The sequence below is a fragment of the Anser anser genome, assembly GCF_964211835.1.
Source record: "Anser anser genome assembly, chromosome: 6".
NCBI lineage: Eukaryota > Metazoa > Chordata > Aves > Anseriformes > Anatidae > Anser > Anser anser.
The window spans coordinates 24,981,281-24,997,826 of NC_139726.1; the positions used below are offsets into that span (position 1 = coordinate 24,981,281).

Consider the following 16,546-nt stretch of genomic DNA (forward strand, 5'->3'; position numbering starts at 1 on the left):
AGTAGCATCTTAAAACTGAACAACACCAGAAATATTTAAAACTGCACCAAAGCAGCTCTGGAGGGATGATGGAGATTTCAGAAAGTCAGTTCTTCTCAAGTGCTATCTGAATTATATTTCAGTCTTCCTAGATGCTCGTTAAGCAGCTATGCATAAATGATCTGCAAATGTTTCACATTGCATTTACTAGCCATGTTTGTTTTTTGCCATCATCTATGTAAGAGGTTGTCACAAAGGGATAAAGCTTGATCCCCATGTGGAATCTGCAATTTCTTTCACAAAGAAATTATATAATTTAGTTTTTATCTCAAATTTCAAATACTTGAGACATTTTCACAATAGGAAATAGAACGACAAATCAAATTCTCAAAATGTTGCATTTCATTTTCAAGGTTATACAATATTTCAGAATTAATTAATTAATTAATTTTTTCAAATTAAAAAAGCAAATCATTGCTGTGAAAGAAGGTGAGCACATTCTTATGAAAACAAAGTTCAACGAGAGAGAAAAATGACTATTTGAACTCAATGAAAAAAAATTGAAATCATGGGTATAAATGTCTAGGTCTATATATAGTATGTCTGTCAGATCCATCTCTGTCTAAATACTGTCCACTTTTTTTTTTAGAATTATAGAAGATTTGTGCTCACAACCATTTCTTCCTTCCTCAGTTATCCTTCTTTCCCTTACCTCATTAGCATAGGACTGTCCATCATGGCCCTTTGGCTCTGGATGAACACAAGGGAGGAACGCTCAACCAGTAATGTTTCATCTCACACAGAGGTCGCACCCGATCTTGGCTGCATCAGCATGAACTGGAGAAACTCAGCTGAGGTCAATGGGCTTACTTGGGCCTGAATTCAATCATTACTCTGGTGCAAGTGCGATGGAGGCCAGCCCATAGGCCCGGTCTTGCCACTGACATGCAAAAGGCAGTCATGGGGGACCTCCGTTGTTGGCCGGCCATCTTGGAGGCGCCTGGTGCACGCGGTTCTCCTTGGCATGGCTGTGCAGAACGGGTGTGCAACAAGGCCAGGGTGTGCTGGGTACTACGCCACGTGTTGCTACATGGCCGGGGCGTTCGGCAGATGTCCGTATTGTTATGCAGCCCTGCAAGAATTGAAAGAAAATGAAGCTTGAATACACCTCTTCCAGCCTCCATCATATGCCTCTGATAACCACATGGGCAGCTGGCACCCTGTTGGGGTAATCTCCGAGTCTGGCAGGGGTGCTCTCAAGTATTGCCAAGTCCCTTCAATAATCAATATGATACTTTTTGTATCTTTCGTATTTCTGGAATGGCTGTTGAGCCCTTTTGTTCCGTTTCAGTCTCTGGCATCTGCGGGCACTGGCACCGAAGCTGACCCAGTGGGATGCCTAGAAGGCAGTGCTATGCCAGGTTAGGGAAGGGCCACGTCAGTTCGGATAAACTGATGCTTCCGGGCACCCACCCTGGCACAGCCACCTTGTCGGGGCAGGCTATGGACACACACTGCAGCCCCCTTTCTGTCTTCTTCCTCTGTCTTACCTCCAACTGCCAACAGGAAATTAAGAACAAAAGTAATATACTGAAGCAGTGTAAAAATTACACCTCCCACCTTGTGTGTGTTATTACATCACTTTTTACACAGATAATTTAACCCAAAGTTTCCCATACTTCCTATTAGTGGCCAAGTCTCAATCGTTCTCATAAGGGTACCCTGTTAGCTGAACAGCACAGTGAGCAACCGGCTTTAATAAAAGGCATAGCTTCTTACGAGTCTTGTCTCTTTTGCCATATCAATATTATTCCAGATAATGACTACTACTCTATTTAAGACAAAATGGCACTGAAATAGATTTTTATCCTTGGTGCTCTGCTAGTGATTTTTCCTCTCCAGTAGCTGATGTAAGTAAATGTAAAGAGCAGAAGTATTGATTAGATGGCTAATTCTGAAGGCAAAGAATGACATCAAATTTAACAAGCCAACTATTCCTCCATTTCTTTTTGCTCAGTGTTTTTTTACAACTATTTCTCCACTTACTGTGCTACAGTTGGCAAATCTCTGAAAAAAATAAATACATAAAACCAAGATAAACTCATTGATCTATGAGAAGCAGAGAATAAAGCCTTGTTTGGATGGATCAACAATAAATATTAAGAATTGGTTAATTTTTTGAGGTATGCTTCTTTTTTTTTAATTATTATTTATTTATTCAAATGTTCAAAATACCAACTCAACTTTGCTGTATATTGGAAGCAATTTAGCTCATTCATTGGAGAAGGGGGAATTCCATCATGGACAGTATTTTCTTCACTGCACTTGACACTTTTTTTGGAAAAATCTCTCAAGTAGGACCACTTTCCTATTCCTCATTCAACTCCCTACTACAAATGCCATATGACATTACAAGCTGTTTTCATGCCTGCCATATCAACATGCTGCTGCTACAAACCGAGGGTGGTCATTTTCTTCATCCATAAAGCTTCTAGTCAGCTTGAGCATATATCTGTTACACATGTTCTGCCTACTAGTTATGTAAAAATACTAAACCTAAATGTTAAAGAGAAAGCTGCCAATTTCTTTATTATCACCTCTTCATTAAGCTCTTCCAGTTAATAGATTTAATATAAAGTATAAAGGTACCGAATTAAAGCCAATGTTTCACGCACACCCAGTTTTGGTTAGAATTATGAATCTTTGATGAATACCCCACAGCTGGCAAGAATAACAAACAGGATAACAAACGATTGCCTTTGCTCTAGCCCAGATTCCCTGAAATATTCAGAGGAGTCACTAGGTAATGTCTGAAGAGGGATTAGCACCTGTACCTAGCAAAAAACCCAGATGTAAGAAGGAAGATCATTACTGGAGCCTCTGAAGAGTGGCTGGGGCTAATAGGTCAAAATGAAGGGAATTTCTTCACATCAATATTACAGACTGAAATTACATGAATTAATGAAAAACATACTGAGGACACTGAAGGTAGTTAGAAACCATTATACTTCTAGTGATGGTGTACAAAAGGCTGCATCACAGCCATGCCCTCAGGGGTTGTTGTCACACTGTGGGCCATATGCTTTCAAGTTTATCAGGAATTAATAAAGCCCTGACTCTGTTCCCCCCCCATACACCCCCACAGGTCAGCCAAATCATGGAGTGTGCTGCCCCAGCATGCTCTCTCACGGTGGTGATACTTTGAAAATCAAGTCTAAATACATATTTTTCTAACGGGGCCACATAATAACTATCAACATATATCAAGGCAGAGTTTACATAGCAGCTTTGAGATACAAATATCCTAGCAGTTTCCACAAATCAGAGCACAATGAGTGAAAAATGTCTGAAAACTGCAGAAAACATCCTTCTCAAAATAGCATTAGCTGTGACTAGTGAGCTAATCAGACTGCGTAAGAGGCATACAAGTGGAATTCCAGTTTTATATATGGGTACACGCTAAGTAATTTTTGGGGTACTTTGATCTAACTAACCTCCTTTCCACAGAACTTTACTCCGTCCATCACCTACCAGATATATAGCATTTATTTTCTCTTGCTAGGCACAAATCTGAGATGGGCCTGGTACATGTCAGTCAAACTTCTTAGAATATTGTAAATCATCCTTTTGAGCTGACTGTATTGACTGTACACAAAATTAAGGGAATGTTCACATTTTGGACTTTCCACATACTGTCTGTGTCTTCTAGACCTGACCTGGCTAGCTCCAGCAAAGATACTATCACCCACTATCAAGTGATAGGCAGATCAGTTATTTAACTGAGGGCTCTTGTAGTGGCTAGAAGTAATAAAACAAAGACTGCATTTACGCTCTTATCTCTCCCAGGCTGCTCAGTCAGCTCACTTTCTGCAGATTTCTGTAAGGAATGGGGCCAGAAGCCCTTCATGGAACAGTGCCTTTGGGGAGGAATGTTGTCTCACGACAGCCAGCAAAGCTGAGCTGGCAGTGGGGACCACTTTGATGCTCATTATATATCTGATATTACTCAAGTGAAATTACTTAGAATATTGTATAGTGTTGGTGTGTTGGAGCAGAAGGGCATTGTTGTTGCCAAATTCTGCGCTTGTACTTACAGAAATAAAAGCTGTAATAGGACACATATATATTACTGTCCTCTTACTATGGTGCTTAGGCTTAGAAAGTACTATAATAAAAACAATGAATAATAATTATTCCATATTTAAAAAAAATAAAAAAATAATTAAAAAAACCAAACCTCTTGCTCTAGTTCACTTGAAAACAGGCAATTCTGACTGGAATAGGAAGTATCTGCTGAGAGCAGTGACAAAGCTGGAGGGTGCCTGCTTTATAGAAATAAAACCAATGAATTAAATAACACCCAACACTGATATGATAAGCGTGCTTTACTTTAGTTAGTTGCCATGAGAAATCACAGGGAAAAAAAAGCTTTCACTAGATTTTTTTTGATATGGGGTATGCTCACTGTGCTAAAAGTGTAAATGTATAAAAGCAGTGAATTGTTGTAGACTCTTTAATGTTGACCTTCTTTTGATAACTTCAGCTTTGGCATAGCCCCTGCTTTTAAATGAGAACACTCAGTTTGTAGTGCTGGCTTAAATTCACTGTCTGGCTAGCGAGCTTCAGCAGGTTTAGTGCCTCTCTACTCTAGACGCTAGCGTTTGTATGTTTTTTCCTCCCCAAAGAAGTAAATTATTTATACAGCACCAACCTTTTTTAACCTAGCTTCTGACAGGCTGGGATTTTTCCAATCTCAGTTGAAACTGTCTAAATAATTTATCGAGTATTCTTTCAAAGTACAATGAATTCTGAAACCTAAGAAATGTTAAATGAGATTCTTTGCCCTTCCAGTGTGAGTGGGTTACTGAGGTTAAGCTAGTGTTTTCTTTGAACTTTTCTCAGTCCCTGTTTTCTCCCATTGTAGAGATTCATTTTTTTTCCTCTCCCACTGTCTATCTATTCATTTTCATGACATTTTCTATTTATCAGACTTTCCCTTTGTGTTTCTGAATCTCTTGCTAACTCTTCCCTTTCTGATGTCTTTCTATACCTTTTATTTTTAGATACAGTAAAACAGTTTTCCCTTTATATGGTCCTCCAGCTAAAGAAGCCATTGATTTCTGTGTCCCAAAGTGTGCTGGCAGTATCAGTCCACTCAATGTCCTTGGTGTTGGATTTTTCAGTCCAGTCTCAAATTCAGCTGAACCTCCTCCCAATCCCATAAAGAAACCAGTGATGAACAGACTTCAGATCTTTGGTATAGATGAGCATGAGGAAGTCTGCATAGAATGTTAATCTGCAAACACGATGTAAGCTTGCAAGGACATATTTCCAGGTCAGATATCCCGAACCCCCCAAATTCTGTCTGGTCAGACTTAACTCAAAGACAGAATTTTCTATAAAAATTTGGATAATTATGTCTCAAAGGACCAATATAAGAAGTTCGTTTTTATGAAAGAAACAAAAATAAAAATAACCCCAAATGAGTGGGATTATAAACAGGAAAAAATAAACAACAAACCCCAAATGACTCAGACTATTCCAAATTTCCCAGCAGGTATTTTAATCCCTTTTAAATTTTATCAAATGTTTCAGGTGACTTCCTTTATCTGAATCAATTCATCCACTTTTACCCGTAAGAACTTTCAGTTTTCTTTTTAGAGGAAAAAATAAAGAAGTAGGAACAAATTTTTATGTATACTCAACAACTGAGGATTTTATCCTTTATAAATTAATGATATAAAGAACTGTACCTCAACATGTCTGAGGTAGCATCAGTGTTGAAAACAGCAGCAGAATTATAGGAAAGCAGCTCTCTTAACTCTGCTGTATTGTAACTGTTTAAATCAAGCAATACCCCTTTAAGTAGGCTATTTAATTTTAGGGCTTTAAAGCAAGTCAGAAATTACTAAAGGGAACAGCCACAGCTATTGAAAGACAGCAAGATCTAGTGGATAACCACTGCTGAGCCATGAAAGCTGATTTTAGCGTTGACTAAAATCAACTAAAAGTCGACCTGCGTTATTCCCCATGTCAGAGAAAAAATAATGCCCAGGCATAATCTTGCAGGAAACAGTAAGAAAGGGCAGTAGGTATACAGGTAACCCAGTAACTATGAAATGAAATAACCTCTATTTTCTTTGTCTGTCTCTTTCCTTTTGTTATCATATAATATAGCATTTTTCAGTGGTCACACAAGGTAATTTCTTTCTCCCTCTCCATCTTAGGTTTCTGTTGTTATCATTGTCATAATAAATAACTTCCATAAGCTGAGCATAAATTGATCAAATGCTCACTGCAATTAAACTCCTGCCACTTTCTCTGACCTAGACCCACAAATTGTGGGCCCCACTGTGTGGCCCCACTTATGTCTTTAGCTGCAGCCTGAAGTATGTTCAGGTCATACGTACAGTATCCAGAACACAAAAAATACATTTCTCCACCTGGTGTGCTATGATGTGCTATGAGTTACTCCTCTAGGATTGCACTTAAGTGGTGCCCGTGCCTAATATGCCTACTAAAGGAGGCACTGTCTTCTCAAGAACACAATTCCTTCATGGCCTGGTAGACAATTATTACACATATCACATGATATATTAGGATGAAAAGGGGATTCCTTGAGCACAAAAGGTCTATGCTGTCTGAGGTGATCTGTAGCGGGAAGATATAAAAGTTAATTCTGAAATAAACTGTGGGAGATGTACTATAGCTATGGTCAAGCATCCAGAGAAAACTGATAGATGCACATAGTCTTCAAAAAAGTGTTTTGCTACTCTTTTACTATAAACTTTCACCGTACTCTACATTTCTTTCTGTACAGGGCTCCAGAACTCACCAGCTCTTCTTGTCTGGCTTGCTGATGTCTTTGGCGTATAGGTAGTAAATTCACCCCACAACGTTTAGGTATTTTGTAGGTACTATTCCAAGTACCTATCTAATTGTATTTCAGTTTAGAACCAAGCTGACCTGATGAGCCTACTCCAAAGCCCACAGAGGTCAAAAGAAACATTTCCATGGACATCACAGGACTTTGGATCTTGCCAGTTTAACCTGTCCCTTCTCTTCCTGTAACTGTCTGAACCATTACTCTGGTGTCCCCTCCTTCAATGTCATCATAGTGATCAACTGCTTTTGTGCAAACCACCAGTAAATGTGTTACGCACTGACCTGTGTGCTTGATCCATAGAGGGAGAGAGTCTGTAAAAGCCCTTGGCTACAGAGCCTATAAAGTCAATGCTTTTCAGTTTATTAAATGCTCTTGCTTTTGTCTGTGTCAGAGGCTTACTGATTTTAGTTAGATGGATGCAGGAAGGATGAGGGTGGTAATGTTTGACAGTGAGCGTAAGGCATGGCAGCATTTGCTGATCACATTGTTGGCAGTAGGCATCTCCTGAATTCTGCGCCGCTGCTTCACAGTAGGAATCTGTGATGTGTCAGAGCACATCAGGATAATTAAGACAGATACTACATTTAATATCTGGAGATTATTTTAAAAACACTGTCACCTTCAAAACTTTTAATTACAACACAAGTTAAGAAATACAAAATCCACAATTTGCAACTTAAACTTTGTCTGCTTAAATCCATATTTATTTCATACTGGTACTGCCATCAAATGTATTTGCAGTTTGCAGTGACTTGCACCTGCTCTTTATCTGTCAAAAAATAGGACTGTTCAATTTAGGAGCTTGTATATAAATCAGGCTCTTTATTTGCTTAAATGTCAACTTTTACAAGGAATATTCTTGTTAAAGGCTTGGGAAGTGGACAATCAGTTACAGGTAACAGTAGCAATAAAGAATTATAACATTTCCCTTTTACTAAATCAGAAGTGTTAAAATAACCCCTTCAGAAAAAGTCAGATTGCAATCTTCAGTTAAACAAACTACACTCAGATTTTCACTGAGTTTTGCTTAAATAAGAATGGCAGGATAAGAATCAGAAAAAAAGGAGGGGGGTGCAAGCAGCAAACTAGTTAGCATGTAAGCTCCTTATAATTATGCTTTGTGAATTATAGTATTACAGTTTCAAAGTATTTTATTTTACCCTTGCTGAATGTTGCCATCTTCTGACTTATACTGAATTCCCTTTCTGAAGGTTTCCTTATACCAAGCCATATTCTAGCTCTCAGTCTTCCCCCCCAAAATATTTCTTAACTCATAATCTTTCGGTTATTATTTCACTGTATATAGTAGAAAGATCAATCAAAAATAAAGTTTTGACCTTCACTCAGGGAATAACAGTTTTTCCAATGTGGGACTACCATGGCATTGCTAACAACACTTTAAAACTGTATTTGTAAAGGTTTCTTACACATTATGCAAATTTGCATTATTTATTGATTTGTGGATAATAATGTTCTAAAAGTCTTCACAATTTTAGTTTCACTGTGATACTCATTTCTATTTTACATTTGATAACAGCAAAACACTTAATTTTGAATGAAGCTTTGTTTGTCACTTATTAGCTATCTTGCTACAGTATTTTGCTTTTCACAAAACAAAAGTACGCTTTTGTCCTAAGAAATAGGAAAACTACATTAATTCAGACTTCCCAGTAGATGGTGCTCTAAGTACACTTCAATATGTTCATAAATTTATGCTTGAACTACTTGAACACATATGTTCATTAATTTACAGCTTTTATGTGTTCATAAATATTGATGATATGGTGACATAGCATTCTATGTAAAATTCAAAAACCAGTCATTCTTCTATTCAAAATTTTTGAAATCTGTTGGCTAGACATTTCCCCTAGTATGTCTTTAGCTGTAGCACATTATTTAAGTAAAATATTAATGGCTTTGGTCACTTGTATTATTTTGGTCCCAATGTATTATAATGCTAGCAGCAGACTTTCCATTATATCACAGGGAAACATGGATGGTACTTTTTGAAAGCTATCAGCCAGCAAAACTTGGGGAAAACTGCATTCTGCTTGGGCCTCTTCTGCTGCTTCTCTTTTCTCTTTGGACATGCTACTTTTTTTTTTTCTTCTTCTTCTTCTTCCTTTTCTTTTATTTTTAAGATGTAATAATTTGAATATCTACCTAGGTATTAAAATATACCATGTATTATATGCAATCACACACACTGCTTACACATATGCACAAACTGGAATACACAGATATGCTCTATTGGATATCTATATATTCACCTGACAGTTCACACACAGATATCTTTACGTAAAATATTGTGAAGTACTATACAGGAATTATTATCATGACAATGACTTCCTTGTAAAGTGTCTTCCATGTACAACATTTTGTTATAAAAGATGTAAGACAAAGTTATGAATGCAGAACTGCCTTGGAGAATTTCATGGTTGCAATGTCGATTGTGTGTAATTACTTCCACGCTGTAATTGTTTGTATTTTGTGTTAACTATTTAAATAAAATAACAGAAACATTTAAATCTTTCCTCATTTAAAGTGGTTGAAATGCTTATTGCTGACACACAATTTGCAAAAACAAAAACAAACAAACAAACAAACCCACACACAAAAACAGCCAAACAAAAAACCAACCCAACCTACAAGAAACTCCAAACAAAAAACAACTCTTTGCCAAAATTTGAATTTACTATTCTGAGCAAGTGAAGCTGGGCTTAAAAATGTTTTATGTATTCTAACACATAGTTGCCTCTGAGTGCCTTATCAGCAACATAGCATGTCATTCAATCTATGTGGGAAAAAAGTGTTTCTAACTTGAATCTAAAAGTGGGTACACAATACATAACAGTGTTAACTAACTTGAAGATACCCTGAGTTTACATCACTGGCAAAACTGTCAGCAACAAATTCTTTCAAATCCATAAACAGCAAGTTTGAAATGTGCGCTAAATTAGAAGACTGAGGTTTGCAGCAGAACACTGATGCATGTGTTTATTAATTGATACTTTTATTGTCATTTTTCCATAATGGTAAAGTATTTCATGTATACATTTATATCAGCCTCTCAATGTACTTTTATCAGATAACATGGCAATGACAATTTAATGGGAGCAGATTTGGTCACCCTGCTGTGACAGACTAGCGAGTAATGTCATTTTCATCTTTCATGTATTGACTTTCTAACTCTTTAAAATATAGGCACTTACACATACAAAAGATATTGAAGTTCTGTTTAATGAGCAATTCAACAGGATTCTTATCTTCATTAATAAATCAAAGAATATATTTATATGAATACCTAAGCTGAATGTCTGAATTTCTTTTTTGCTTCAATATTTACTTGCCAAAAAAAATCTCTTAACCTTCTGGCAGGAGATAATTTTTACTGGGATTGTGGCTAGTGGTATGTTTGGTGGACTTACACAAAAATGTTCTTTTCTGTGTTTGCTTGTCAGTGATATGCTAACTATTTTTATACCATTTAGTTTTAATTTAAAAAATCTCATTGCTTAATAAAACAATCCTAAGTGTATTTAAGAAATGATGTACCAACACTCTTTGTTTCCTGAAATGTACCAGAAAAAAAAAATGTTGTTTGGACCTGTAAGTAATTATTATATGCCGTTCACACCCTGATTCCACCAAAGGATTGACACTTATATCCACATACAACCACATGGACTTCATTGGGTCCAGGACACAAGGGAAGGTCTCACATGAATCAAACAGCAACATTGTTATTTGCAAGAAATCATAAATCATGACCTGTGCTTCCCCATTATTGCAAATAATGAGATTTTAAAATTATAATATTTAATTTTAAAATTTATTTTATAATTCTAGATCCTCTTGGCTTCTGATTTTCAAGATTTCTAGAAAAATTATGACAATAATTATTTTTTAAATTTAAGAATAAATTCACGATTCTAGTTCTCTTAGCTATGCTGGCAGAGCTCTTCTATGTGTTCAGCTATGTCAGCAGAAAAATGCTGTCTTTGCTTATGTGATTCAGGAATGTTGTTCAGCTATACCAGCCAAAAAATTCTTTCTGTCAGCATGTCTTGAATGTGTACTAGGGCCTCTGCCAGTCAGGCTAGTCTGGCGTAACTGCAGATGCAATAAAGATGAGCCTTTAGAGCCATGCTGAGGACCTAAGTTGCCAGAGCACAATTTAACCTTTGAATGCCCTATTAATGATCAGCAGCTCCAACATAAGCTTAAGCTTGAAGTCCTGTCCTACGAACAAAAGCAAAGGTCCTGATGTGTGCTGAAGCTTCCCTGCTTTGCACAAATGAGACACTGGGGTTGCAGAACTTGCCTGGTACTGTCCGTGCCAGCTGCTTTTGCAGCATGATGGTATGAATTTACACCTGGCTTACAGCTTTCAATGGTTCTCAGACTTGCCAGTTGGATGAATGCTTTTTCTCTTAATTTCTGTTTCTGTCTTGTCCAGCATGGGAATAATACATTTTGTTAACAACTGTTCTACTCCTCTACCAACAAGTATGATGCCACCTTAGGCCTCACGTCAGCTCCCAGCAAAGCAGCAGTATGCTGGGGGTGTGTGTCTGAGTCCATCCCTAATTGCATCGTGAGAAATACATGGTGAGCCCAAATACAGCAGACAAATGAGAACAAAAAATAGAGCCAAAGAGGAAGGAGTTAGGTGGGAAGAGTATGCCCCAGGTGGAATTGTGGATGCCCAGACTGACATCTCCCATGCTTATTTAAAATATATTTTGAGAAAGGCACATTTCAAGATCTGGTTGAGTCAAAACTGAGACTAACCTTAAAGCCTCATTCTGTCTCACTAGTTTAAATTAAAAGAACTCTCAAACTGATGTATGATTTTTTTTCTCCATACATGAAGCGAGTGAAAAGCATCGCCTAAGCTATGAAGTTGAGTGAAGTCTACAGCAGAGGCATATTCTTAATCACTTCAGGTGGGAGAGGGTGTGAAGAAAAGGGTTAGCAAAGAGCATAGTGTCTTTAGGTTTGTTCGGTAACTCTTAGAGCTGTGTTCTGAACAGAACAGATAGGAGGGCAAATAGGGAATTATCACAAATGTAAAACAAGCATTACTCAAAGCATCTTTTGAATTAAAGTAAGCAATAATTTTCTACATGTTTGCACAGCTCTTCATTCTGTGCATACGGTATTTTAAAACTAAGGATTAAAATAAAATATTTGAAGTGGAATTGAATTGAGCAGACAAACATTATTGTGAACTGAAATACCACTAATATCAAGAACATGCTGTGGTACCGTCTCTGCACAAAATGAAAGAAAAAAAAAGCATAGCTGAGATTCTAACTCAATTTTTTTAAAATTCATTTTGAATGAGTTCCCCCATCCGTCAGAAGGAATAGGCAGAGAAAAGAAGTGTTTGAAAGTCAAAATACTACTTTGCACATCTCTAATGTTTTCCATTCAAGGATCTCTAGTGCTTTACAAGCTTAACATGATTAAATTTATGCTCAGTAAGCAGTTCTACCCATAAAAATAGGTAGGTCTTTAAAGGATTAGGGCCTCAATTTGTCCTTAAAGTGGTGAGCAGTGAATATCACTTACTGCTTTAACAGACGGAGGTGTATAAATAATGGATACTGTGATTTGCCTGAAGATCTGTCAAAATGAAAAGTTGTATTGGATTAACCTGGAACAAAACAAGTGTTGACATTTGCAGCAAACTGCAACTAGAAGAAAGTAGAAAGCGGGGGGGGGGGGAAGGACATAAGAACATAATGAAACATTTCCTTTGATTCAAAAATGAAACATTTCTATTTTAAAGCTCTTAAAACTTCATTCTTTAAAATAAAATGCAAATTATTTAAAATTACCAGTTAGGATAGAAATAATAATTCTTAGCATGTCAAGCTGAAACATCTACTTTTCTTTGTACATTACATAACCATTTTTACATGGCAAAAATATTCTTCAATGGGAAGCATTTTCTGTTCTCTACACTATGAAAGGTTAAATGGGGCTTTTGACACATCCCTCCTAATGATAAAACAACTTCTTTGGAAGCAAGGCTCTGTGGAGGCAGCTGTGCCTGAAGGCAGGAGGCTGAGCTCCGCTTTGCCATGTCATACGGTCTCTAATGAGCGGCCCTAGGGATGAAGACGTGCTTTGTCTTCACCCATAGGAAGGTGAAAACACACTTTGATTTTCCTAAAGACAGGCTGGTGCTACAACAACCTGCAACCCTTCATTTGGTTGGGAGAAACAACACGTATCTTAAACATACTTTTAAAAAAATACAGAACTCCAGACAGCCAAAAAAGAGAAATATTTCAAAAGTGCGACCTTTTTGTACATAAAAGGATGTTTGTAGGAAGTCTGGTAAAACTCATGACGTTGGGCAAATAAATAACCCATACAGCTTTGATTAACATGCTTCCAGTGACCAATACTCAACAACAAACTGTTGTGCTCATGGGAGATCACCTGCACTGCCAGCATTTCCCCCAGCCCCTTGCTAAGAGCACAAAGGTAATGCTGACTGACTCCATACTGTGCCTCGGGCCCTGGCTCCGGCCTGCTGTAGGCAGGAGCAGCATGGCAGGCCATGCCCAGGCCTAGCACGAGCATGGGTCAGGCCTGCAGGCCACAACCAGGATTTTACGGGAATCATGGGGTGAATTAGGTGTTTGCCTAGCTTATACACTGTGTTGTTATTCAAATCAAGGTTCCATGATTCAGATCTGATTTATATCACTTTGATTTACATGTCAATCCATGGTGCTTACAGTATTTTCCCCAATGCAATTAAGCTGAAGAATTGGACACCATATTGTTGTATTGAGCTGTAAAGATATCTTTCTAATCTCTCTGATTCTATTTTACCCATCTATAAAAAGAGAATAAAAACTTTTGTCTTTTATGGGTGAAGGTACCATGCAAATGCAAATGATATTATACAAAATGGTAATTGAAATGGTAAAGGAGCAAAGGGTTTTAATAAAATGACAATTCCAGACACATGCAAGTGTCCCTGTGTGAATGTTGATTAAAATGAAGAAAGTTAAGAGTGAATTTTAAGTGCCCATAGAAAAATGCATTGAATGTTAAGAGTAAATTAAGAAGTGCACAGGCCAAGGGACAGAGCTGTCTCAGAAATGGATAAAGAAAGAACTGACATATTCCTTTGAGGATTTGGGACAAAGGCTCTCTCATTCCCTGATAACAGTGCAAAGCAGGTTAGGGAATAGGCTATAGGGAACACAGGCACAGTGACACTTCAAAAGCACCAGGAACTTGAAAAAGTTGAAAATGCAGTTAGCGACAGATTTGGATCTGAAGGGGGAAAAAAGCAACAGTGAGCACAGCTGGATATGAACTTTGATGTTGAATTACATGACGTTTAAGAAGAATTAGGGCCTTCAGAAGAATCTATCATTGGAAATTTGGAGGGGTGACTCCAGGGCAGGGGAAGGGCCAGATTATCCTTTATGGTCCCCAGCCCAAGCAACTTGCTTAGGTAGAGACTGATCCTCGGGAGCATGATGGATTACCGCATGGATGCTCACAGCTTCTGGGACTCACCTGCCCTCAGATATCTAAACAAAGTGAAAAACAAATATAAAGGAACCAGCCATGGCCTCTCAGGAGAATGGGAACCATCTTTGAAGTACTACTGCTAACCTTTTCACAGAGTCTGCATGCCAGATGGAAGTGTTCAGTGTCTAGTTTAAGGGTAAATAATATGAGACTAAGATACAGAAACTGATACTCAGAATTATCAGTTTTGCCAATCTTCTATTTAGGATACAAAAATTATCCTTTCCTGTTTTCAGGAACACTAGACTTGTGCTTTTGAACTTTCTTTCAAATTTAACTCTTTTATTTTTCAAATTTCACTCAAAATTGCAGAACACATGGTGCACTGGTATGTTACTAGGAGGAGAGGAAAGAGCCATGACAAGATGACTGAAGATAAGGAGGGTGTAGGCTGGCCCTCTTCATACCAATATAGACATCCACACTAGCAGCATAAGGCTTATAAATGCACAAAAGGTGCTGCTGAAAAGAAGAAGAAGAAAAAAAAAGATATATAATTTCTACTTTTTAAGAAAATTTTTATTTCAAAACTTGTGTAGGAGTGTATGAGCAGGACAAAAGAACATGATGGGGAGAACTGAGACTCACTTATGGACACTCTCTCAAAAATGGAAGAAAAATAGTCATTTCCAGCATGGGCTATTATTACCTTGCTAATGGGAGAGCTAAGAAGGAAGGCACCTTAAGTTCTTCTGGGATTGGCTGAGACTATTTATTCATGCCACGGTATGGAAAGCTTACTGCATGTGAGGAGAACAGTTTCTCTATGAAAAGATAGACCTTTGCTGTACATAGGAATTTATACCAAGCAGCCACGTACTGCTGCTGGCATCTCAATTCTCCCAGTTGGTCTGCTCCAGAATTCTCACCCCAAAGCAGAACACCGAGCAATACGAGAGAAGGGGCCGTCCTTGTAGCTCCTACTGAGTGTCTTCAGAGATCACCTCAGACAGTCAGGTCAACAGTAACCAGGAGTTCCAGTGTCAGAGAATATTTTCTCTGATGGCCCAATAAATCAATACAACCCCTCCTCTCCTCCATGATTTTTCTCACCCCTCTTAAAAATTATCACAATTGTCACTGCTAATGAAGCAGCACTGGTGAAGACAACAGCTGAGAAAACATCACTACTGAAGTTTTTATGGTGTCCAGTTTAAAAAAGGTCAGCTCTTTTAGATTAAAAAAAAAAAAACAGACCCCCAAAACAATCTATCATTTTAATGGATTCCAGCTGAAGAAACTATACAACACTGAGATATAGATATACTCTGCCTAAGATAAGGCTGTCTTCTCACTTTCCATCATTTTACTGTCTGTTCAACTGGTTGGCAGTTATGATGCTGACAGTTTAATCCTAATTTCTAAATCAGTGTCAACATACAGAAAGACCATAAATGATGTAGAGCACGATGCCAAAGAAGCCCTTTCCTTTGGCACACCAGGAAGAGAAAGAAAAAAAAATAAAAGGAAAAAAAAAAAAGGAGAAAAAATATCTCCACAGCCACTCCTTTGTAGGAACCAGCAAACCAAGCACGATGTAAGAAACATTTTCCCAGCTAGCGTAGGCAGTTATGACTGTCAGAAGATGTGACCAAATTACATTTGATCCCTTTGCTGGTTTAAATTATGGATAGAAGTGCTTTTAAATTAAACTGGCAAACTGAAGAAATTCTACTGGATGAATGATTTTGCACTTTTCCTGAATCAAGATAGATCATCACTACAGGAGAGACAAGGGTTACTAACTTGAATCTGAAATCAGATTAGATTTACCTTTACAAGTAGGAATAACATAGAGCATGCCATAATTTTTACATGCAAATGTAAAAATGTAAAATGTTCATCAGCGTACTTTTATTTGATAAGCAGTTGTTGGTGTTTTTAAGATTTTAACAGCTCTCAGAAATTCACAAATTCAATAACTTAAGCAATGATGTCTGAATCACATTTATACACAGAATGATTCATTTCCTGTATGTCCTTTGATTAGGAGGTTGTGGTTGGATGGGGCTGTACTGTGATCTTGACATGAAGCTAAATGTATGAGTGAGGTGACTCAATTTGTGGCGCTGCATAAAATGCAGCTTAGAAAGTAAAACCGCATCTTGCAAC

General features: G+C 37.7%; 1 long non-coding RNA gene across 2 annotated transcripts in view; it reads right to left on the bottom strand.

Annotated features, from left to right (window-relative positions):
• LOC310901596 overlaps positions 1-16,546 on the bottom strand; it is a 176,220-nt gene that overhangs the window by 9,396 nt on the left and 150,278 nt on the right. For both annotated transcript variants that reach the window (XR_014585927.1, XR_014585928.1), the window contains exon 5: positions 692-1,111. This is a non-coding gene — a long non-coding RNA (uncharacterized lncRNA). The remainder of the gene's footprint in view (positions 1-691; positions 1,112-16,546) is intronic.